Here is a 24,481-nt window from a genome sequence, read left to right on the forward strand (position 1 = left end):
CGTAGGCAGTTAACAGAGAGTAAAGAAAAACATAGTATTTTAATCAAATGCTCTTGGTATCTCTAGATCAAACTGCCATCACTACCTAGGAAGTGCACAAGATAATAAAGGATAGGAAAAAACGTGGAGCTACAGGAAACACTGGGAGTGGCAGCATGGATCATGGGGACTTGAGACTGGGGTCTAGGATTTGAGTGTAAATGTTGCCTTTAACTGGCTCTGTGAACTTGGATCATTGAATAGCAATTCTAATGCTCACCTCAACCATCAAGTAGAAATAACTATTTCTGTGGCAACAGCTATGACTTCCATGGCTTGTCAAATTTATTCTTGTTATTTATCTTTCTCTAATTTCTGATTGGACCCTCACTGAGATTGATGACCAGTGTATATCAGGAATTTGAGTGGGCTCCCTCCTTCAAGCCAGGAGGTGGCTTCAGCCACAGACCCTAAGGGTGGTCAACCCTCCTCATGCAAGGAGGTCCTTATGAGATCAGGTATCTCTGCAGGGAGCTCTGCTACCTCACTGCTACTCTCAGTCACAGAAATTTTGTGGAAGCTCCCCAAACTACTTCAATCCTGACAGGGATCTCTGCAACCACCCCAGTAAAAACGTGTACCCTGAGGCATCTGTGTTCAAGCCATCCACAGAAACACAAGTCTTCAGCACCTTCTCCATCTTGCTCAGTCACTCTCCTCTTGCAGCCTTGAGAGCCAAGAGCTGTCACCTCTTAATCTTTTCTGGTAATCCAGCCAGCTCCTCAGTTGTCTTTGACCTGAGAACTAAAGCCCTCCATCCAAGTATTTTATTTGATCTTCTCATTATGGAGAGAGAGATAAAAATTTTAATTAATAGAATGTTACATTGTAAAAAAATGTAAAAATTATTTTTAAAAACTGTTTAATTAGAGCTGAGCAGCTGTGTCCCTGTCAGGGTCTGCACTCTCTCCAGGCCTCCACCTGGTGTCCATTTCATTCATCAAAGTCACTTGCCCACCTCTGGGCATTTGATCTGAGGACCGTTGCCTTTGACTTGAAAGCACTAAGACCTTTGGAGGATACACTCCTTTTACTCACATCCTGATATGTAGTATCTTACTTGAGCTCACAACACCAAGAACCCCTACAGCTCCCTTTTCATCCCAACACAATGGCATATGAATAGATAAGACAGACAAGTCACCAGGAAACAGTTACCCTGGCTTTTCTGAAAGTCTTGGCATGATTTCACTCCTCCTCTTTGCTTCTCAAGTTGTGTTCTTCTAGAGAAGGTGGAATGCACAGTTCATGGAAACCACCCACTCCCAGGTCGCTGACTGAAATTAAGTGCCAGAATTTGACTCCCGGTTTTCCCAACATTTTCCACAAAGTAGTAACGTACTCTGACCCAAAAATATGAAGTTATATGACTTTAAACCAAAGCAGACACCACCAGCTGCTGTCTTGATGACGGTGGAAAGACCAGTCCTCCAGCTATCTTACCTGATACTTTTTCTCCACACCTACTTGGGGATGGCTGAAACAACAAGACAAGTTGCTGTGACGAATCCTCTTGGCAGTCAATAGGGAAGCACCACAAGAGTACCTTCAACTGTACACAACACTCTGCATGGTTTAGAGAGAGTGTACTTGACTAATGGGTAATAGAAAAATCCAGAGAAAATAAGGCTTTGATTAAAATTTTGTATTCTATTCTTCTGGGATTTCCTCAGGTTTGTGGTTCTCTTTAGTTGGCATCTGTCTCCTCAGATGGATTCCACTCATGGTAGCAAGATGAAAGCAGCTGCTCTAGGCATCATATTTGCATACCAAATATTTATAGCTTAAAAGAGCTTCTCTGCCCTGGCTCACTTTGCTTAAAAACCCTGGGCTTCGCTCTGATTGAATCAATTTATTTCTCATGTCCAATAGGAGCCAATCACTGTGCAAGGGGAATCAGACGACCTTGATGGGTCTGAGTAGGCTGAGAGAAGAGTCAGTTCTACCCAAATTGCATGACTTCTACCACATATTATAAATGAGTCATTACCATAACCTCTGCTAACTTATTTAGTTGACTAGATTGGAGGGGAGAGGGAATGAAATCAACATTTTCTGAAACTGTACTCTCTCCTAGGAATAATGCTAAGTGCTTTACTCTTCCTGAGATTTCCATGACTGAAAATCACTGTGCTTTTTAGAAAATTCTGTAAGCTAAATTTCAGAAGGTTAAGGAACTTTCTCCAAGGTTTTAAAAGGCCCATTAGGTATTAACACTCAGGTTTTACTGCCTTGAAAGGCCATACCTACAGAACACTATGTATGTAAAAGGTCACAATATTCGCTGAGAATTGTGTGAAAGGAACAGTATCAAGCAGTACAAAGACAGGTTGGAGAGCGAATCCCAACCCACCTGCCAATAGTGTTATATGAGCATGGTTTTCAACACCTCTCTAAATCTCTCAGCGTTGGTTTCGTCATTTGATGAACTGAACACAATTTTAAAGTGGATTCCATAATGTTGGTGATAAGATTAGAATAATATTAATAGATACAGTATTGAAACTAAGGTAAGATTAATAACAAAAATATTTTCCCCTCACCTAGAATATTGGTATTTGAAATTCCACAGTGAGGCCTTTGCTCCTGTAACCTCAAGTTTCCTCCATTTAAAAAATGTAATCACTCTTAATTAGAGTTTGATGCATTGAGCTAGTGCTTTATTCTTAAAAATACAAGCAAGGTACGGTAACAATGGGTAGAGACAGGGAGAGACTGTTACGGGTCAGGGGACTATGATGCTCTGAACCTGGAGCCTCTGACCACATGAAAAGGAAAATGGCTACTCAACTTTACCAATTGTAATCATGTAGGAATTTGAGCCTTTTATTTTGCTAAATCTGAAGGTTTTTCCAGAGAAACCCACAATCTAAATGGATTAGTGTTTGTTCTGTTTTATATTTATTTAAAACACTGTGTGTGTGCTAAGTCACTTTGGCGTGTCTGACTCTGCAACCTTATTGACTAGCTCAGCAGTCCTCAACATCTATAGGATTCTCCAGGCAAAAATACTGGAGTGTGTTGCTATTTCCTTCTTCAGGGGATCTTCTTGACCCAGGGATTTAAAACACTAACTGTATCCAAAAAACTACATCTGCTTGCTCAAAATATCTCACAGGCACCTACTTTAAAACTTCTGCTATTGTATGTCTCTTGATCTACATGATCCTGGGGTTTTCTCATCTACATTTGTTAAAAGAGGGAGATAATAATAGCACCTGCCCTCATGGGAATTTATTGAAGAAGAATGAAAATATTTCTACAGTGAATTTCAGATCCCTTACAAAGACAAGTTATTAAAAAAGACTGCTAAATAGATGTATTTCATAGAAGCACCTGGGGAAGAGGCACACCTAGATGCTGAACCCAGGGTGAAGGACCCATGATCAGTTTTCTCTAATTACCTTGTCCTCTACTAGCAAGGCTGTGAAGGGACCTTATGCCTCCTTTTGCCTTTTTAATCCCAACTTATCCCATATACCACCTGCTGGGGTCACAGAGGCTGGTGACTCAGGAACCAGCACAACCCACAAAGCCAGTCATCTGATCCCATGCCCCTGGAAGAAGAAGTTTCCTCCTTTCCCACTCCCATGCCTGGCCATCTGACTATGGAGGCTTTAATAAGATGCTAAACTGGGGAAACTGGCTGCTGTGGGGCCTGAAGTATCAGTCTCTGATCCAAGACCCAGTACTGGGGATGGAGATTTAGATTCCAGTACTGTGAGGTGAAGGAGACTGAGTAGGTCACTACAGCCCAAATGATCACAGTGATTTGGGTTCTTATTGGAAGTTTCCAGAAATTAAAACCTGAAAAGAAATGCCAAAAATTAGAAAAGGCTTCAATCTGCATTGTCTGATATGGTAAACATGATAGCCATGGGCCACATGTAAAGTTATGGAGGATTTGAATTGTAGCTTGTCTACATCAAAATATTCTGTAAACATAAAATATATACCAGATTTTGAAGTCTTCGCACCTAAAAAGAAAAAAAAAAGTTGGTTACATGATGAAACAATAGTTTCTTTTCACTTTGTAATATGGTTATTCAAAAATTCCAGCTTGTATTTGCTTTTCTCTTGACACCATTGGCTTAGACCTGTCTATAAGGAAAAGTTATTTCAAATTTACTTTTAACTCATGCCACTTCCACTGTGCAAACTCTCTCTTGTAATTAAGAATAATGTGCTCAAAGATACCTAAATAAGTGTTCTAAAAAATTAATGTTCTAATATTTTCTTAGGTAATCTTTAGACTATTTATTACTATAAGCATCGTAAAGTGATATGCATTGCTTCATTTTCTCCCTCATCCTGATTTCAGTACTCTGAATGCACATGCCTATGCTCTAAATTTTAGAATCCCATTCTGGAATGTCATTGGTCCATCTCTGACACTTAATCTTGTCTCCCTTCCTGATCAGATCTCATCTCTTCCAGGAAACTGCTAGATAATGAGGGCAGCCTCCATGTCTGATTAGCCCTTTTGTTTTTCTACTCCCAATCCCTAGAACATGCATTCAGGGTCAAGCATAGTACAGGATAGTATTTGAGTCCAGCCATTAGACTCTAACAAGCTTGATTTCAAATTTCAGCCTCATTATTTACTTGGGCAAATTCCATCATTCCTTGGGCAAATAACTTGTTTCTGAGACTTATGCATGTGGGCATAATAATGGGACTTGCCTCAGGGGTCATTAGAAGCAGTCAGTATATACTGAACATTTAGCTCATTGTCTAGTATATTGTAAGAAATAGGTAATAGTTTTTCATTGTGTTACTGTTATTGGTTTACACATATACACATCAACTAATGATTACTGAGTCAGTGATCAGAATATTATAACTCTCAATGTTTTTCTTTTTTCCATGATGAAAGTGACAGATGTTCCTTCTGTCAATTATTTTATCTCAAAAACAGGAACAGTAATGCTTGCTCACTAGGCTTTGGTGAGAGAAACTCTGTGTTCTCTTTCAAATAAATATCCTCTCTAAAGTAAAATATGAAGGTAATATTATAAATGAGCAAGATTATAAGCAGTTTTAATCCTCTTTATATAATCTGAAGAGGTATCAGGAGCTAAAAACAAAAGTAAATGTATAAAATACTTTTTAAAATACTTACATGCATAAGCTTCCACTTATCAAGATGTCTTCCCTATATGATACTGAGTTAGGCAGAGAAGATGGTCTGGGACAGAGTTTCTCCATCTCAGCACTTTGGACCAAATGATTTTTATGGTGGGAGGTTGTTCTAGGCATGTTTAGCAGCAACCCAGCTTCTGCCTACTTGATGCTGTTAACCGCCGCCGCAGCCAAGTCGCTTCAGTCATGTCCGACTCTGTGCGACCCCACGGACTGCAGCCTACCAGGCTTCTCCATCCATGGGATTCTCCAGGCAAGAACACTGGAGTGGGTTGCCATTTCCTTCTCCAGATGCTGTTAACCACCTCCCCCCACCCAAATCATGACAATCAAAAATATTTCCCAACATTGCTAGATGTCTGCTTGGGGAACAGAATCACCCCTGATTGAGAGCCATTCATTGAAGGCCATACAATAGTGAGCGGAAGAACTTTTCGTGGAAGCCTGCTGTTATTCCTCCTGTGATCCTAGGAGTAGTATAAAGTGGGACCAAGAAGGCAGAAAGAGCACTGGCATTCGAGCCTGTGAGCTAGCAGAAGGGATGTGCAGGTGAATAGCAGGAGAATTTCCAAGGAAAAGAGGTTGGATGGGGAAGAGCTGACCTCATGCAGATGCCACTGAACAATAAGATAAATGCATTTCTGTTAAAAACTTGAGCTGGGGTGTTTTATCTTGAGTAGTATTTCTCCAAGCTTCAGTGACAGCAAGATGGGTATAAGGGGCAGGAGTTTTGGGTTGAATTTTTTTTAACATTTGTACCCACATTTGATGTGGGGCTTCCCTGGTGGTTCAGATGGTAAAGCATTTGCATGCAATGCAGGAGACCCCGCTTCAATCCCTGGGTTGGAAAGATCCCCTGGAGAAGGAAATGGCAACCTGCTCCAGTATTCTTACCTGGAAAATTCCATGGACAGAGGGGCCTGGCTGGCTACAGTTCATGGAATCAAAGGGTCAGATACGACTGAGCCACTAACACTTGATGTGAATGGCTCCAGCGTTTGATGGAGGATTGTCTCAGTCAGTTGAAATATTCACTCTTATCATTGCCATCTAGCTGGCCTAGCCTGACCTGCTGGCCCATCCACATTATTTACCCCATGAATGCTATTTGTTCCAGTCTTAGTTTGATGGTTACCAGGTACAGTTCATGTATTCAAACAGCATGCAGTTTGGGAAAGGATTACTTTACTTGTTTATAATTCTATAGCCAGAGATTGGTTAAGGTGATTTCAGAAAATATGGTCTAAAGTGTGACTTTCTCAGTCTATTCACTTCCTAAGAAGGAGGGTTAGGCTTACCCCAGCAAGGTTTCTGTTTGTTTGTTCCCTCTTCCCTCACCCCTTCACACCCACCATATACATTTTTATTAACTTAGGAATCTTATTTCCTTATTTGAGCCATTGGTTCAACATGAACCCCTGGTTTAGAGGTGCTCTTGGAGCTGCCTGGCTTGGGGTCTTTGGGTGCTGGTCCATTGTCACACCCAGTGTTTGTCTTAATTCTCAGCTTCATGAATCAGAGCTCTACACTTTGCCCCATCTCTTTTCCTTTTATATTTCTAACATAGGGCTTTTATTTACTCTGTTCATTCACTTATCCATTTATCCACCCAAAAAGAATTTATTAAGTTATCTACTCTAGTTCAAGCCATAGGCAAGTTCCCCCAGTGCCTTGAGCCCCATATTAAACAGTGGTTTGGAGAATTGCATTTGACCTACACTTATTTCATTTGTCAGATGAAAAATAGAATTGTTTTTCAGTTGCTATAGAGTAAATGATATCACCTCTAGAGTGTTTTTACTAGATGCTTGGCTTCCTTTGCACCATTTTATGCTAGCAAATCCATTTTGTTTGATTAGCACAATAAGGAATTTTTTCAAAACAATTTTTTCAAAACACATATTGTCAAACAGTTGGGATCACCTGTATGCTGCTGCTGCTGCTGCTAAGTTGCTTCAGTCGTGTCCGACTCTGTGTGACCCCATAGACGGCAGCCTACCAGGCTCCGCCGTCTCTGGGATTCTCCAGGCAAGAACACTGGAGTGGGTTGCCATTTCCTTCTCCAGTGTGTGAAAGTGAAAACTGAAAGTGAAGTTGCTCAGTCGTGTCCGACTCCTAGCAACCCCATGGACTGCAGTCTACCAGGCTCCTCCATCCGTGGGATTTTTCTAGGCAAGAGTACTGAAGTGGGGTGCCATTGCCTTCTCCAGGGATCACCTGTATAGAGTAGTATAAAAATCATTTCATGTCAATTACACTACTTTTGCAAAGAGAAATTTCCTAACTTTTATTAATATCAGTACATATTTTCATTCTCTTCCAAGCTCTATACTTTAAATGTGACTTAGAAAGAAAGGAAAAAAAAAAAATCTCTGGGTACCTCATGAACTATAGTGTAATTTCCAAATATTTAGTAAAGTAGAATCATATGTAAAAAAATAAATAAGTAAAAATAAAAATCATTTCATTAAATGTAGGGGTCTTCATTTTGACCACTCATGTGAAACTGGGAAAGTAACCTCTCTAAAATCAATGTCATCCTCTGCAAAATTATGAAATTACACTTAATAATTGCTAGGGCCTTCTGGCTCTAAAATAAATTCAAAATATTTGGAGGAATGTTGAGATTTTTTACCTGGGATGTTCTTCCTGATGACCTAAATTTTTAGGTTTCTGCAAACACAACTCTGGAGTGAGGTAAGGTCCATGTTTTATTTCATTGCTTGACATTTTCTGTTGTCCTGTTCCATGCTAACTTTCAGAAGGTCTGACTGATTTGGGCATTGCTCAGTACTAACAGACCCACTCCAGTGTTCTTGCCTGGAGAATCCCAAGGACTGGGGAGCCTGGTGGGCTGCCGTCTATGGGGTCACACAGAGTCAGACACGACTGAAGTGACTTAGCAGCAGCAGCAGCAGCAGCAGCAGTACTAACAGAAAGCTAAAGTGGAACAAGCACAGGATGAGGAGTCAGGAGACTAAACTGTGGCTGTAGCCCTGCTGCTACAACTTGTGTGACTGTGGGCAGGTAAACCTCAGAGCCTTATCCCCCATTTGTTTTTCTGTTGAAATGGCCAAGTTGATTTACGTCACCTCCAAAATTTCTTTTTTGCTCTAAAATGCTTTAGTTTTATATGTAGATGTTATCAAACCAAAACTTAGGTTTGCTCACCCATGCACAGTAAAGCCAATCTACTGACACTGGTTTGTAGTGAAAGAAAAATCAGTGTTTATTGTAAGGCCCTGTACAAGGAGTCCACAACACCTAATCCTCAGAAAGCCCGAACTCCCTGATGGTTTTCAACAAAGCATTTTTAAAGGCAAGGTGAGAGAGGAATCCCGGGGTTTGTGATCAGCTTGTGCACAGTGCCTTGGCTTTGAAAGTGAAAGTCGTAGTCACTCAGTTGTGCCCGACTCTTGGCAACCCCATGGACTGTAGCCAAACAAGCTCCTCTGTCCATGGAATTCTGTAGGCAAGAATGCTAGAGTGAGTTGCCATTCCCTTCTCCAGAAGATCTTTCTGACCCATGGATCAAACCTGGGTCTCCCACATTACAGGCAGATTCTTTACTGTCTGAGCCACCAGGGAAGCCCAGACTTGGCTTTAATGATTCATCAAAGATACCACATTTATTTTTTTAAAAAGTACTGATTGAGCTCTTATTATATGTCAGACATTGTTTCAACAATGAACAAAGTGTTTTGTCTCTCTTTATGCCACCAGTGATACCCAAAGAAGTAAAAGTGGGATGTCAGATACTGAGCAGTACACTAGCAGAGATGAAGCAAAGATGCTCTGTTACATGTCGTGGTCGGGAAAGACCTCTGGAAAGACATCACATTGAGAAAGAGTTGAATTAAGAGAAGAAGCCAGCTGTGTCAAGAGCTTGGGGGAGATCATTTCAGGCAGGAGGACCAGCGAGTACAGAGGTCTTGAGGTTGGACCTGTTTGATGTGTTCAGAGGACAAGCAGGAAGACCAGTGTTGTGGCTGCAATGACTTTGCCTGCAAGCCCCTGAGATCATGGACTTGGCTTTGACAGAATTCTTACTTTTCTTATACGCGTGCTTAATATTTAACAGGAATCAGCCTCCTGACATTTTAGAAGACAACAAATCTTAAATGTCTGACTGTAAGGGAAAAAGGGTCACCCTGAGGTTGTGGAGAGAGAATTGATACAAATTGCAGTTGACATGGTATGCCCATCTTAAATGCTGCTGACTCCTGATACTCAGAACAGTGGTTCACATTACCTCCCTTCTTTTGTCTTTGCCCATTGACAGCTGAAAGGAGTGAGATGTCCAGAAATCTTGCAGTTTCATTTGTATGTGGAGTCAATTCTGGAGGGAAGTTCAGGTGCCTCCTTTTCTTCTATATTTCTTAATTTCTCTCCTGAGACCAAAAGCCTCCATAAAGTCCAGTACTTAGTACATGCTGTCTGGCGAGTAATGTATGTTGCTGTGACCCTGAAAATAAGAGTCTAACACCACTTATCTATTTAACCTGAGGTGTACTCTTCTCTACGTGCCAGGCCAGGAAGTTTGTTTCATATGTCTGGTTTTGATCTTACTTAAAAAAAAAAAAAAACAGCAAGCACATTTCTAGGTATTGAATTTCAGTAAAACCCCATTACTCATTACAGTGTTCTTCTGTTTTAAGTTTGCAAAGCTGACATCATCCAGGAGATTAGAACCAGCTTTGGGGCATCTTCACTAACATTCTCACTCACTTGGAGACAGAATTTGAGTAAATCTCATCATACCATAACCCAGACTTTGGAGCTAAATTCAGGTGAGAGAGGAAGGAACCTGGAGCCAGTTAAATGGCTTTCTCCATGGAGATGATATGTCGCAGGGTTTGAAAGCTTAAATCTAAGGCAACAGAAAGAAACTTTGTGAATACTCCACTAGTCTGAAATTGACATCCCATAAACCAAGTTTTTTCCAATATATAGAAAGTAACTCGGATGAGTCCCTTTATGTCAGGCCAGAACCTGAGGGAAATAACTCCATGAGCTTTACCCTGGATCCATTAAAGAACACATTCTCTTGCACGTGACATTATTATGAAAGATGGGGAACGTCTGTAATAATCCTAGCCTCAAGAATCTCTACCCATAAGGAGGGATTTTTTTTTTTTTCTAAAAAGACAGACCATGTTAAGGCCAAATCTCTTTCTACTTTAAAAGAGGGGAAATAGTATTGATAAAACCCCATAGTTTGCCACTTTCTATGCCAGATAACTTAACACAGCCTTATATACTGTGGCAGCTTGTTGATTTTGAGCAAACTGAGGTGCAAAATATTAAGTGATTTGCCCCAGGTCACATAGGTGAAAAAGAGTAGAATCGACATATGAGGATGAATCTTTTTGATACTAAAGTTGTCACTGCCTGCTCCATAAGAATGGGCATTGTAAAGCCTGAAGTTAAGGAAGAAAGTATTGAGTTATTCCCTAAGCTAACATCTTCATTGTATGATTACATATTAAGCTGCACATTTTTTCAAACTATTCATCCTCCCCTCTTATTCAACCACTCTGAAATGATTTTTTTGTGTGTTTCCTAGACTGGATGTAATTCCCACACATATATTAGTTATGGTGGTATAGTACACTTTTTTTAAGGCTTGCCCATTATAAGTTATTATATGATAAGAAAGGCAGCTTAGATGATAAGACATGATTCGATACTTTTCCTAAAATGCTCTGGACAGAATGAATAACACATGGCCATTTATGTTGAAGGGGTTCCTTTTACCTAAGCTTGATGATTGCCAGGGGTCATCTTGGTTAAATTAGATTTTAATTCTGAAATATTGTTGTTGGAAATGTTCCCACTGGCCAATTCATATCTTGTGAATAATAGGATTTGAGTCAAAATTGAAAGTGCAAGGAAAGCGAATGAGGAATGTCTGTCAAGTAACTTTTTTGAAAAAAACTTGTTCCTAATACAAAGAGTTTTAAAAGTGCAAGAAGCATTACCATAATGCATATATCTGTTGTTCCTGAAGAACGAGAGCTCCTTAGATGAACACTTTCTAGTTAACTTGATGTCTCCTCTTCTATACCTTTTAAGCATGACCTGAGACATATTGTATTCTTTCTACTTCTATTTTATGCATCTCTTTCTTTCTGCCATGTTTTGAGTATAAGAGAAGGTACTCTCTTGTTAACCTCTCCTACATAGTTGGACTGTAGAGAATATAGGAATGCATAAATCATTCTGTTTTCCTTATACCCAACAATCATAGAAAGAGCCATGAATAAAATCAAGGCAAATCTCTCAAGATCCTTCTATAAGCATGTAGAACACTAACAGAACATGCAGAAGCACCCTCCATCTAGCCGGCTATAGTAATTATAAACCTTTACTGAACTATTCCCAACCAGTTTGTTGCTTTTCAGTGGCTAAGTTGTGTCCGACTCTTTGCAATCCCATGGACTGCAGCACATCAGGTTTCCCTGTCCTTCACTATCTCCCTGAGTTTGCTCAGACTCATGTCCATTGAATCAGTGATGCCACCCAACCATCTCATCTCCTGTCACCCAACCAGTTTACGTGGTATTAAATAATTAATTTCCTAGTACCTGTGATAGCCCCATTCCCATCAATGTCAAGATTACCATAAGCTCTTTCGAGTTGTGATATAGCTTCTTCTTTCATGATCACACTGTAATCTTTTTTTTTTTTTTAAACAACTTTATTCATGAAACATATTAAAAAAAAAACTCCCACCCCCTGGAAATGAGCTAAAAAAATAAACAAAATCCACCTCCCACCTCCCTGTTCCCACTTCCTCCCATTCCCTCCAAATAAAAGGGGAAAAAAAAGGCAAAGAAAAACAAAACAAAAAAAAAACCCTGAAAAACAAAAAACACCCCAAAACCCCCCAAAACAAGGTAGTGCATTCCCCAAGGGGAAGGGGAATTTACACTGGAGCCGCTGGGAGCGGAACGGAGATCTTCCGGCTACAGAAACCTGCAAAGAAAGACACTCAAAACAGAAAAAGAAACACAAAAGGAAACAAAATAGATCACCAGGCAATCTGGAGGGGCAGGGAGCCAGAAAAGAGGGGCAGGGTGGGTGGTAGACCTGGCAGGACAGGAGCAGGCAGGAGGGGACTGTGAAAGTGAGGAAGATGGAGGGAAGGTGACAAGCAGAACAGTTTGGTGTCCTTCCAGAGCCCTGGGTAAAAAAACCCCTCCTACCACCCATGCCCACCTACCCTTGAGCAGCCCCCAAGGGGGCAAAGGGAAACAGGGAAACAGGGGAGCAGCTTGCGCGATTGAGACATGTCCATGGCGAATCCCCAGAGTGAATGAGCAGCCCCCTGCCCCACTCCTTGGGCCTTCCCCTACTCCCCAAAGCAGGTCCCTCCTCAGCAGTTAGTTATGGGATTATCCCCCCTTCCACAGTATATCTTATTTTAAAAAAATATTTTTTTTTCCATCAAGGTCATCTTCTGTTTTTCTTTTTTTTTTTTTCCTTCTTTCCTCTTTTTTTCCTCTCTCTCCTCCTAATACACACTTTTTTTTAGTAAGGGGAATACCACGATGTCGCTCTAGCCCGGCCCCTGTAGACGCGACCCCGGGGCCTGCTCTTAAAACCACTGTAGAATCGAGAGCGGGAACTGTTGTAGTTGGTGGTTCGGGCACGGTATCGGGCTCGTGGGAAGCCTCGGTCTGTTGTGCTGATGCCTGGTCTGTTGGTTCGTTTAGGGATCACCTTGATCTGTCTTCCTCTAAATAAGGATTCATCTAAGGCCAGGGAAGTCCTCACTGACTCTTTGTCTGAGAACTCTATATACGCAAACCCTTTCGGATGGCCACTAAATTTGTCACAGAGTATAGTTACACGGTTGACTGAACCACAGCCATGAAAGTGTGCTTCTAGCTCTTCTGCTGTTGCACCATAGTCCACATTGCCAACATAGATGGAACGGGCATCAGCCTCCATCTTCTCCTCAATGGACATGATCACTGGGCCAGCATTGCCCGGAGGTGGACTCATATTCATCTGCTTCTCTACCTCGTTCTGTAGCTCCTTTAGCTTCTCAGCTTCTTCCTCCATCTCCCTAACTCGAGCTTTGATCGCTTCCAGCTCCGGGTCCTCAATGGCGCCGTCCCCGGGTCACCCTCGACCAGTCCCGACTCCTCTTCCGCCTCCTGATTGCCTGGGGCTCCCGAGCCAGGCCCAGGGCCCGGAGCTCCCAGGCGGGCGCGGGGCCGGGGCGGCTCCTCTTCGGGCTCGGGCTCCGGCTCGGGCTCCAGCAGCAGCTCCTCAGGCTCCAGTTCCTCAGACTCCAAGCCGTTCCGTAGTCCCCTGCGCCCCCCGGGGCCCCCTCCCCGGCCTCCCCACCGGTCCCGGGCACAAGATGGCGCCACCGCCCCGGCCCGGAGCCCCGACCGCCCGCAGACACCGCTGCTGCTGCCGCCCCACACTGTAATCTTAAGCCTGGCATCGTTTTCTGGGAGAGAACCAAGTGAAGGTCTGACTGGGTGCTTGATAACTCTTAATACTATCCTATAATAGGGCTTCCCTCTCATGGGACACAGAAAGATGACAATAGTGATTATTGTTCCCAAGCAGAGGCTGAGAAAGTCTTAGGTGTCTCCAAGAGTGTTATTTGGTCACATCTTTAAGGGGTGTGTGGCAACTGAAGAGTTATGTAACATGGATAAATCTTTTTGAACCAATAATGTGGTTCCCATCTGAAGGCCAGTAGGCCCCAGTTAAGAGCCATGTTTCAGTTTAAATGTGGAAAAGTCCCCACTTACTAGAGAAATGATTAGCCCATTTGTGCTATTCTGGCCTTCAACTACTTGGAGGGGGTGCACCCACTTTAGGGAAGGAAATCTGCTTTAGTGGGTCTACCTATTCAAACGTTAATCTCATCTGAAAACACTCTCACAGACATACCTGGAATAGTGTTATATCAAATATCTGGTCACCCCATAGCCCAGTCAAGGTGACACATAAAATTAACCATCACAGCTATCATCTCAAATAAGGTTTAAAAAATGGTTATGATTGGGTTCACAATGAGTTTTTTAATCTCCTCACAATGAGTTTTTTAATCTCCATCTGTCTGCTCTTTTTGCCCAGAGAATTACCCCAATTCTGGATCTCAGGAACTGTTCAGACTTATTCAAGATGCCCTTCTTAAGGGGTGGATGAGGGTACAAATAATATCTGGCATGGTTATTTAGAGGGATGGTATGGGGAGGGAGGAGGGTTCAGGGTGGGGAACACATGTATACCTGTGGCGGATTCATTTTGATGTTTGGCAAAACTAATACAATTATGTAAAGTTTAAAAATAAAACAAAATTAGAAAAATAAATAAATACCAAAAAAAAAAAAAGAGAGAATAAAAGGTAAATAGAATCCCATTAATCTGCTTCAGCCTCTTAATATTTGATGATTTAATTCTTTATGTTGAAATTACTGAAGAACTATCTTGACCAGATAGGAAGGCAGACTAAATTATAGCAAAGCCTAAAACATCCTTCCCCCTTTCCTTTCTTCTTGGTTTACTAACTTTAAGATATTGGATGAGCTCTAATATTTCACTTTGTACTAGTAACTGCATGAGACAAATTTAGTGGCAAACTCCCTTAGCTTCTTGATAACTACCCTTATCTCCTTCATTCTCCATCCTCTTGACACTGGCAGCTCTGTAACTGACCCTCTTTTTCCTTCTCTTACCCAAGCCTCTCCATGCATATTGAATCAAGTAAGTGAAATTCTGTGTTAAAGAGTGTGGCTGCCGTGGAAGATCAGAGACGGTAGTCAGGAAAAGGAAGGAAAGAGGAAATGGATGTGGGATCCAGGGGATGGAGTGATGCATAGTTTGATATAGGGTGTTGTTGAGTACTTGTAGTGTTCTAAGCACTGTGTTTAAGCAGATCAAATGTGTATGCATGAGCACATACACACACAAACACACAGAATCCTGAAAGAGTGATAACGTGCTTCCCATTTTACTAGAAAAAGTTCAGGGAAGGTTCAATGACTAGTATGGGACCTTAACTCAACAGTGAATCATTCTGATTCCAAACCTCATGGTCTTGATCACTGTGATCTCTGAATTTGGCTAGGCAAAGGAAGTGGAGAGTACATTCCAAAAAATATTAAAATTAAAGAAAATTGCGGAATCAATTATCAGCAAGTTCTCTTTTTAGAAAACAATTTTGAAATTAACTTGAAGTAGTGAATTCATCAAACTTGTATCTAGTCCTTTCATGAAAATCTTGTTGGAATTTATCTAAGTTAAAATAGAAACCAGTTCTCAGCATTCCCTTCTTTAACACATTCATTTGTCACCAATCAGGTAAAGAATAAAACTCCAGACTCCTTAGTAGCATCTTCTCCAAATCTGGTCCCTTACAACCTGTTGGGATTCAGCTCCTACTACTCTCCATCTTATGTAGAGGTATATGTGACTCCACTATAGTCATCATGGCTTTCTTAGAGTTCCTCAAATATGCCAGGCTCATCCCCTCTATCCATGGATCTTCCTATGACTGGCTCCCTCACTTCATTTGGGTATTTTCTCAGAGATAAATTCTTGGGCCTCCTGTCAAAAATGGAAATTCTCCTCCCTCCTCACCTTCTTACCCTCTTATGCTGCCTTAGTCCTCTTCACAATACTTCATAGCTCTTGCTTGTGTAATCCTCTGAATTAAAAAAGTGCATGACTTTGTTGACTGAGCAGATGGGATTCTCTGAGCATTCAGTGATTCCCTGTGCTATATTCAGTTGTTCTACTCTTTTGAGAACATGTGCATGAAATGTGAGAGGAATATTATGCCTTAGGAGTACACACAAAGGAAGCAGCCCTAGACATCTCCCCCAGACAACTGTTGTTTCTCATTAGTTTAAGGCAAAGGGTAATTGTGGAAATTGGCAACACATCTGGAAGACTGGGAGTACATCCTTTGGAAGGCCAATTTGGACATCAAAACTTGAACAGAAGGGCCAAATTAATAGGTAACACAGCTCTAGTGCCAGAAGGGCACGTGCCAGCCTTCCTGTTTCTGAACTTATCCCTTGAAACCTTTCTCACAAGTATCAAAAAGGCACTGGACTCTTTGAAGCTGTAACTTGAAGTCTCATGAAAGACACTGTCGTGTACAACTGACAACTTTTCCTAATGAAAATAGAGGGAAGGCAGGACAGCTAGCTCCCTTGGGGCGCATACCCTGGTGAAAGGATCTATTTTGAAAGGGATTTTCACAGCATACATTTTTAATATCACTCAGGCCAGTGTCTTAATCGGGCTTTACTAGTGGGGAGTGTTCACCAGGCAGCAGGGAATGCCATGGTACGAATTTAATCTAAACACGTGGCATGAGTCTAATCATATTTCACTTATTTTCTTTTATGTGACTCCTTAAGATAAATGAGTCCCCTCCTTTATCAACAATAGCTCAGAATTCATAAGCTCACATTTTTCACCTGGGACAGGGGATATAGCAACTCACACTTTATTATCCATCTCTCATTTTCTTCCCATTAAAGAATCAATAAATTCTCCACCGATGTCTCTTTTTAAAGGTTGCTTACAAGTTTCTGTTTCAGAACAATGTGTTGGTATTGGTTTTTATGCCTAAATCCTCCACAAATCTGGGTGTACATTTGGAGTGATTTGTAAGAGTTTTTACAAGAATGTCTTTGGCAAAACCGCAAGTCACACAGGACATGCTAATTGCAGCCTCTCTGGGTTGCCAGCACCAGTTCCCAGTGACAGCTGTAATTTGTTGTTGTCTAGAGAGTATCTCCTTCCTGTGCATCATAGAATAAGACTTTTTAAAGTGAAAAAGACCATAATGTTCATACTGTCCAACTTCCCATCATGAGATGGAGGAAAAAGAGGCAGAACAGCTAGGCTTGTCCAAGTCTGCACTGAGGGCTAGTGGAAGGGTCCAGGCTAAGCCCAGGTGCTGTCTGTGCTCCTCTTATGATTCTTACGAATGTGCTTACATTTCCTTGAAAACGTTCTTTAAAGATAATCTTTAACCCATGTCTTGAGGTACACAATAATCCCCATGTTGATCTGTTTTCCTAGATGGTCACCAAGCACAGTACTGGTCTGGGTGAGTGGTACCCAGGACATGTTGACTTTTCAACCAGACTTGACTTCATTTGGATCTAACTTACAGTTCTTGGCAGCTGACAGAAGACTTCTCATCCATTCAGTCAAAATTTATTGTCTACCTACTCTGTGTCAGGGTTTATGACAGGTGATTAGGATAAAAAGACAGTTAAGGTACTATTCCTGCTGCTTGAAGTTTGCAGTCTAGAGAGAGAGAAAATAATAGGCGAGCATGATAGAGTATGCTCTGATGTTACAGCATCTGCTATGAATTGACTTATGCTCATGGCGCTAGTGATAAAGAACCCACCTGCCAATGCAGGAGACATAAGAGATGTGGGTTCACTCCCTGGATTGGAAAGATCCCCTGGAGAAGGGAATGGCCACCCACTCCAGTATTCTTGCCTGGAGAATTTCATGGACAGAGGAGCCTGGCGGCTACAGTCCATGGGGTCGCAAAGCACTGGACACAACTGAAGCAACTTAGCATGCACACACACACATTTCACAAGCCATATCTCATGGCCAAACCTGTCATAAGTGGGTTGGGAAATATAGATGTACATGTGACTAAAGATATAAAGAGTAGCAGGGTGTTCAAAGTGGTAGTTGCTCTGCCATTCTATGCCCTAGTTGCTTTATCATTAAACTTCCATGGACATGTAGCTTGGGTAAGTAAGAAATCTTTATCATTTGATCAGATCAGATCAGTTGCTGAGTCATGTCCAACTCTTTGCGACCCCATGAATCCCAGCACGCCACGCCTCCCTGTCCATCACCAACTCCCGGAGTTCACCCAGACTCACGTCCATCGAGTCAGTGATACCATCCAGCCATCTCATCCTCTGTCGTCCCCTTCTCCTCCTGCCCCCAATCCCTTCCAGCATCAGAGTCTTTTCCAATGAGTCAACTCTTCGAATGAGGTGGCCAAAGTACTGGAGTTTCAGCTTTAGCATCATTCCTTCCAAAGAAATCCCAGGACTGATCTCCTTCAGAATGGACTGGTTGGATCTCCTTGCAGTCCAAGGGACTCTCAAGACTCTTCTCCAACACCACAGTTCAAAAGCATCAATTCTTCAGCACTCAGCTTTCTTCACAGTCCAACTCTCACATCCATACATGACCACAGGAAAAACCATAGCCTTGACTAGCTAGACCTTTGTTGGCAAAGTAATGTCTCTGCTTTTGAACATGCTATCTAGGTTGGTCATAACTTTCCTTCCAAGGAGTAAGCGTCTTTTAATTTCATGGCTGCAGTCATCATCTGCAGTGATTTTGGAGCCCAGAAAAATAAAGTCTGACACTGTTTCCACTGTTTCCCCATCTATTTCCCATGAAGTCATAGGACCGGATGCCATGATCTTCATTTTCTCAATGTTGAGCTTTAAGCCAACTTTTTCACTCTCCACTTTCACTTTCATCAAGAGGCTTTTGAGTTCCTCTTCACTTTCTGCCATAAGGGTGGTGTCATCTGCATATCTGAGGTTATTGATATTTCTCCTGGCAATCTTGATTTCAGTTTGTGTTTCTTCCAGTCCAGCGTTTCTCATGATGTACTCTGCATATAAGTTAAATAAACAGGGTGACAATATACAGCCTTGAGGAACTCCTTTTCCTATTTGGAACCAGTCTGTTGTTCCATGTCCAGTTCTAACTGTTGCTTCCTGAGCTGCATACAGATTTCTCAAGAGGCAGATCAGGTGGTCTGGTATTCCCATCTCTTTCAGAATTTTCCACAGTTTATTGGGATCCACACAGTCAAAGGCTTTGGCATAGTCAATAAAGCAGAAACAGATGTTTTTCTGGAACTCTCTTGCTTTTTCTATGATCCAGCAGATGTTGGCAATTTGATCTCTGGTTCCTCTGCCTTTTCTAAAACCAGCTTGAACATCAGGAAGTTCACGGTTCACATATTGCTGAAGCCTGGCTTGGAGAATTTTGAGCATTACTTTACTAGCGTGTGAGATGAGTGCAATTGTGTGGTAGTTTGAGCATTCTTTGGCATTGCCTTTCTTTGGGATTGGAATGAAAACTGACCTTTTCCAGTCCTGTGGCCACTGCTGAGTTTTCCACATTTGCTGGCATATTGAGTGCAGCACTTTCACAGCATCATCTTTTAGGATTTGAAATAGCTCAACTGGAAGCCCATTACCTCCATTAGCTTTGTTCATAGTGATGCTTTGTAAGGCCCACTTGACTTCACATTCCAGGATGTCTGGCTCTAGGTCAGTGATCACACCATCGTGATTATCTGGGTCGTGAAGATCTTTTTTGTACAGTTCTTCTGTATATTCTTGCCATTTCTTCTTAATATCTTCTGCTTCTGTTAGGTCCATATCATTTCTGTCCTTTATCGAGCTCATCTTTGCATGAAATGTTCCTTTGGTATCTATGATTTTCTTGAAGAGATCCCTAGTCTTTCCCATTCTGTTGTTTTCCTCTATTTCTTTGCATTGATCGCTGAAGAAGCCTTTCTTATCTCTTCTTACTATTCTTTGGAACTCTGCATTCAGATGTTTATATCTTGGTATTTGACTGATACACAGGAATTGTCTGATTTAATCGTCTGTTTATAGGATATTATTATCTTCTAAGTATTCATATAAGGAGAGTGAGATATGTAAGGGTACTAGCAAGTTAAGTGGTCATACTAGCACTGTAACTATGCAGTCTGATTCTAGAATTCATATTCTTAGCCAATATACCATAATGCTGTGTGTATGTATTTATGTGTTCCCATTACTGAGATAAAGTGGTTTCTAAAAGATTGAGGAATATCATGGAAGACTTCTCAAGGAAACTGAGAGGTATGCCCTAAAGAACAAGTAGTAACAAAGTCATTTAGAAATAAAGAGAATGAGGCTTATTGCCTGTGTGTATGCATGGGAGAGGAATTCCCTCTCTTTGGCCAATTGTCTCATCCCCAGGAAAATTATAGAGCAAAGGATGCCCATCTATATATTACTACTGGCATCCAGGAAATATAGAATGCTTCAAATACCATGGCCTTGGACCTATAAATCATTAAAAACAACTTGATGAGATGTTATAAAGCATAAATGAGAAATCACAATTCTGACTCAGTGAGGCAGCAAAGCAATTTGACAGATGTATGTGTCTTATATGCCCCCTTCACTCTCTCTCTCTCTCTCTCTCTCTCTCTCTCTCTCACACACACACACACACACACACACACACACAATTCTAACCAGTCTTTGAGGCTTAGCTTTGGTGATAACTGGGAAGTAATAAGGAGAAGAAAGAAAAACTACAGGCTAAGTTGACATGAATGGTAAAAGAAGGAACATACGAATAAAGTTGAGATTATATAGCAGCTGACAAAAAGGATCAGAAACTGTGACCCAGACACTGAGGGGTAATCTGGTCTTTGCTGTTGTGTTGTCATTCAGCACCAATTACGGTCCAATATTTAATGCTCGCTGGAAAAGACCAATAGCAACCTTCCTAGACTACCCACAGTGTAATTGACTTGGTCAGTAAATGCTTCCTGGGTCTAATGCAGTTGCTGCCTCTTCCCTCACGCTGCTCCTCCTTCCCCAGCTTGGTCCTTGATGGGAACAGAACACTTGCCAGCATCTTTCTTTTATCCCTGCACACCAGCTGAGGACAAATAATGGAGTTGTCTCTTACCACTTCCCTCTTGAACCTGCTACCTCTTGGCCCAGCACACGTCTCTGAACCTGTTCTCTTTACTGATTTGGAGAATTTGAAAGCACATGTCATGTCTCCTGAACTGGATTTCTTTGTTCTTGGAATATCAGTGCATGTCTATTACTCTTAAACAAACAAACAAACAAACAAAAACAACAACTTGTTAAGGTTAAATCTACACACTATAAGATTCAGCCCTTTAAGTGTGATTTCAGTGATTTTTGGTAAATTTACTGGTTTTGGCCACTATCATCACATTCCAAATTTAGAACAGTTCTGTAATCTCAGTAAAATCCCTTAGGGTTTTTTAAAGTCACTCCTCAATCCTAATCTATGACTACTGCTAATCTACTTTCTGCCTTTATAAATTTGCCTCACTGGATGTTATATATAAGCAGACTCATACAATACATGATCTTTTGTGTCTGGGTTCATTCACTTAGCATAATGTTTTTGAGATTTATCTGTGTTGTGGCATGGATCAGTCTGTTCCTTTTGCACTGCTAAATAGTATTCCATAGAATATTTTATATATTCATCTGTTGGTGAGCATCTGGCTTGTTTCTCCTTTTTGACTATTAAGAATTTTACTATAATGGCCATTTATGTCCCAGTCTTTGTGTGAGCGTAGGTTTTATTTATCTTGGGCAGATGGCTCAGAGTGGAGTTTCTGGGTCGCGTGGTGACTGTCTTTAACTCTTGAACAGTCAAATCCTTTTGTAAGTGCCTGCCCCGCATTGTGTTCCCACCAGTGGAATGTGAGTCCCCGTATCTCCACACCCTCGCCGTTACGTGCGTTACTTGTGTTTTGTCCTTTAAACGAGCAGCTCCTAGAAGGGAGGGACTCGATCTTCAATCCTCATCACTTTGCATTTAACACAGGGCTGGGCAAACACTTGGATCTTAACCATGCAGTATGCAGTGCGGTAGTGAAGGACTTAAATTTCGTAATTAGACTCTCAGGGTGTCTGAACATCAGTTTTCTCAACTATGAAATGGGCTAACATTGCCTACCCACTAGAGTTATAATGAGGATGAATGGACATGTCAGTCAAGTGCTTTGCCTAATGCTTATAGCAATGGTAGCTTTGTTATTGTTTTTCATTTGTACCGATGCATCCTTTCTGAGCCCTCTCTAGCTTACTTTTTATTGCTCTTGCAGTCACATACTTAGTTATAGACAATATATTGGGCCTGAAAGATGGAGTAAGGGCTGACACACTACCACTCATCTCAAGGAATTTGAAGTCAAGTGGAAGGACACAGATGTCAATGGATCATTGTACTGCTGTGGGTAAATGCTGTGATGGAGGTGCTCACGAAGTGTGCACATCAGAGAAGGGCCCCTAGACCCAGAAAAGACATCTGACCAAAACCAAAGGACTGGAGAGAGAGGCAGAAGGGTTAGGAAGAGCCTTGTTGGCCAAGGGAGGGACATTAGTGAAAACTGAAAAGGGAAAGACTTTGGAGAAATTGCTAGCCTGCTTTGTGACAGAGTGAAGGGAAACCGATAAGAGATGAGGCTGGAGAAGTGGCTGGTGCCAGATGAAGAAGGTGTTAAATATTACATTAAGGAGTTTCTGCTTTACCTGTGTGCTACCATGTCATTACATTTTACAGGCTGAGAGGAAGGTTCAGTACGTGAATGGCAGAAGTGACCGCTTACGGATTAAAGGGAGGAAAGGTGGAACAATCTCAAAATCTATAACATTCTGGTGGAGTATTTCTCAACTTTTTTCTTTTCATTATTGCCTCCCCCTCCCCGAGAGCATTTTTAGACTCCTCACTCCCCTCACCATGAAATTTTAATTATATTAATATACTGTGTATGCAGTCTATATATAAGCATATTTGTGCTTTATATGTAAGAGTGTGATTTGCATCTTCACCCAATCACCAGTTTTCACCCATTTGGTACTATACCACCCTAGTTGAAAACTCTTGCTGTATTTGGAAATCTGCTCAAGGGACAGGTTGAGCTTTTAACATCTTTGCAGTTCCCACAGTACACCTTTAAAAATACAGCTTTATTTGAAATGACATTATAATACTTCACAAGTATTTGCTGATCATATCCTATGAATTAAGCAATGTTGTAGAAATTGAGAGTTCAGACAACAAAATCCCATCTCTCCAGAAGCTTGCCTTTCTGAAGCAATCTGTGTGCAGATAACAGTTGTTTCACTCTGATCAAAATCAAGCAATGCCTACCATTGAAACTGTTACAACAAGAGCTCATCTTGAGACCTGCTTACTAAAATAGGACCTGGCATTACTTCAAGCTTGAAAATGTGCTGATGGAATTAAAAACCTGTTTGATGCTGATATAGCAAGAAAATGAGAAGAGCAAGAAATAATACTTTCTTTAGAGGAAGGCAACACTGATTCTCATCCCTCATTCCACAAGGGCCAACAGGGCATCCCACAGCGCTCGGGATGTTCGGACATCTCAATGTTTTGCCCAGCACTAGTCACTGTCTTTCATTGGCAATGGCTCGGAGAACTGTGGTCCCTTTGTGTCTTGAAAAGGGATCTCTCTGCTATGCCTGGGAAGGGGGAAGTTTGGAGAGGCTGGAGTCCTGCATCCATTTCTCTCTGAGGTCCTAACTCTCCTAGGGACGCTGGCAGGACAGTAGTCTCTAGAACTCATGGAAATCATAGACGCCTTCTCCATCCCCAGTGGAAATAAATCTCATCTTCTACTTGCCTCCCTGCCCAACATGCCTGACATAGTCCATTTACTGAGTTACCTTTTACAAATGATAAGAAACCCCAGTGCTTTCAGACTGCCTCTGCTTCTTTGCACTCAAAATCTCTAAGCTACATGATTATAAAGCCTGAGAACCTATCTGAAATGGTGATGAAAAGGGCTGGGGTCTGACATGGGAGATATGAAGAAAGAAATAAATTAATATTTCAGTCTATTGTCCTGCCACTCTGAAATCTCTGCATTTATTCTTGACTCATCTTGTGGAAAACTGGCTACTTGAAACAATCAAACTGGACAGTCTGAGCCAGATAAAACATAAAGAGCAAATGCCATCATCCTTGGTCCAGCCCAGAGGGAGATTCTCTCTAGATTCCATCCACCTCTGTACCTGTCCCCAGGCCCTATCTCCTCCAGAAGACCTTACAAGGGGCCACTCTAACTTGGCCTGGAAAAATAATGAGATTTGCTCATGTGTTTGTGAAAACTCTTATGTGCTAGGCAGGGGGTAGGCCCAGGGGACACTGTACTGACAGGTCAGCAGAGACCATTCCCTCACTGGGACAGTGGGTCCTGGGTTCCCACTTCTGTCCCAAGTGTACTTTGTCAAATGTAGGACCATTGGCTGGATGATGTTGGCTCAGTCAAGGCCAGCTAGTGGGCTGCTAGAATTTTTGTGCTTCCTTCAAAGAATGACATTTTGCCATTTGAAGAGAAGGGGGGGAAATGGTCTATTTCTAATTACTTTGGGAATGACTGTGAATCTTCCCAATGCTTCTTTTTCCATCTTACTGGGAAGGAAGTTTTGATTCAAAACTGACCTAA

The 24,481-nt window shown here is 41.6% G+C and overlaps 1 protein-coding gene and 1 pseudogene across 2 annotated transcripts in view; one reads left to right on the forward strand and one right to left on the reverse strand.

Annotated features, from left to right (window-relative positions):
• Nucleotides 1–24,481, forward strand: part of SGCD (sarcoglycan delta) — a 1,106,775-nt gene that overhangs the window by 828,902 nt on the left and 253,392 nt on the right. The gene's annotated exons all lie outside the window — the stretch shown is intronic.
• On the reverse strand, nt 12,650–13,487 carry LOC138988573 (polyadenylate-binding protein 2 pseudogene; annotated as a pseudogene).

The sequence above is a fragment of the Bos mutus genome, chromosome 7, assembly GCF_027580195.1.
Source record: "Bos mutus isolate GX-2022 chromosome 7, NWIPB_WYAK_1.1, whole genome shotgun sequence".
NCBI lineage: Eukaryota > Metazoa > Chordata > Mammalia > Artiodactyla > Bovidae > Bos > Bos mutus.